Raw genomic sequence first — 1,996 nt, 5'->3', positions numbered from 1 at the left:
ATCACGACAACGCCCGAGTTCACACATGCTTCGTTTCAATGGCTAAAATTGAAGAACTAAAATTCGAATTGGTCGAAAACCCACCGTATTCACCAGATTTAGACAAAAAATTACCCAAAAAAAATTATTTTTATACTTCATTCTAAGGACTTATTGAACTACCCTCGTATAGTAAATGATGGACTTCTGTATGCTATTTTGGGTACCTAGTAAAATATTTAGTATTTAAAAAGAAATTTGTTTAATATTAGTATATATTAATACTAATGTATTTATTAATGTTATTTAATTATTTCCAATTGCAAATTCCCTAATTGAGAAAAGTAGAAATGAAAACATGGATTAATTTTTTAGACAAAATTTTTATTATTTTTCACATGTCAAATAAAAATTAATCTTACGTGGATCTAATATGATGACAAATTTATAGCGTAATTCAAACTAATGATTTTCGATTCTGTTGCGAAAACTTATAGCGGCAAAAGAATGTTGTAATATTTCAAACTGACGCATGCGCATACTAGCTGCAGTGTAGATAAAATGAATAAATGAACTTTAAAAAAACTGAAGAAATTTATATGTAATTAAGATTAAATTAAATTTAAAATTTAAAATAAATGTAAATAAAATCAAAAATACCCGAGCAGGCAGGAACAGCAAAAAACCACGATGCTCATGTGGCAGGAAGAGAGCATCGTGGTTTCGTTGCTGTTCCTGTCTGTTTGGGTATTTTTTTGTTTTTATTTTATTTACATTTGTTTTTCTTAGTAAGGGTGCTGAATGAGTGCCGAAACTTTGGTGATTATTTTTTACAAATGTTTTTTTTTATTGTAATTTAATAATAATAAAAATAAAAATGACAAAATAATTAAAAAAAGAAAAGGAAGGTGATTTGGTAGGTTGCCTTCTCATTTCACTTTCCTCTTTTTTATGTTTGTCCAAAAAGAAATTGGTTTATTTTCTTTTTTATGAAAAAAATTGTCGTCTTTTTTCAAATTTCAATAGTAAAATTTTATGGTGGTTGTCCTATTAGGATCGTCCAAAAATGCATGGCATTTTTTTTGCACGCTAGAGGACAATTCATAAAGTTGTTTGTTTGAACACTGTGTTCTCGTCTTTTTTTACTTAAAATTATAAATATTGGTCTACTGGAATATTTATTATCACTGATTAATTAATTTGTAATTATTTAAACAAATGGAATTTGTTTAAATTTTCTTTTCAAATTCGTTTTTTTCCACTAAAAATTTTACTATTAGTCTAGTTAGAGATTTATTAACGTTGGTTTATTCATTTTTATTGTTTGAACAAATAACATGTGTTTAGACGTTTTTTTTTCAAAATTCGTTTTCTTCCTTATAAATCATTACTATTTATCTAGAGAAATATTTATTGACATTATTTCATTGATTGTCAATTGTTTAAACAAATTTAAGTTGTTTGAATAATATTTTTTTAATTGTTGATATTTCTTCGATGGAATATTTATCAACATTGTTTGATTAATTTTATTGATATTTTTTTTTGTAATAAAAGTTCTTAGTTAAATATTACTGATAAATTAATTAATATTAAATTAATTATGAAATTTGCTGAAATAATTGAAAATTAATGAATCAATGATAATAAATATTCCAATAGACCAATATTATTAATTTTGGGTAAAAAAAGACCAGAATACAGTTCTCAAAAGCTTGATTTTATGAAGAATTAATATTTTTTGTTTTAAGGGTAGTTTTCATGTACTTGTGGGGGTCTGTTAGGGGTGTCAAACCCATATGTCAAAAAAATAAAATTCTTCGGTGGATAATTCTCTACAGGCCCTCATACTCTCCCCTCACATTCTTTCAAACCCTAAAAAATTATGCCATAAACTCAAAAAAGTTATTTTTGCCTATGCATTTTACATGGGATACTTCAAGAAAAACCGGCACCTTCTAAAATAAAAAATAATAATAATAAACTTGGGGAATTTCTTTTTTCAGATTTAGAATGA

This window comes from Belonocnema kinseyi, chromosome 2 (assembly GCF_010883055.1).
Source record: "Belonocnema kinseyi isolate 2016_QV_RU_SX_M_011 chromosome 2, B_treatae_v1, whole genome shotgun sequence".
NCBI classification, from domain to species: Eukaryota; Metazoa; Arthropoda; class Insecta; order Hymenoptera; family Cynipidae; genus Belonocnema; species Belonocnema kinseyi.
The sequence above is the reverse complement of the archived record's forward strand: the minus strand, read 5'-3'. Positions refer to the sequence as shown.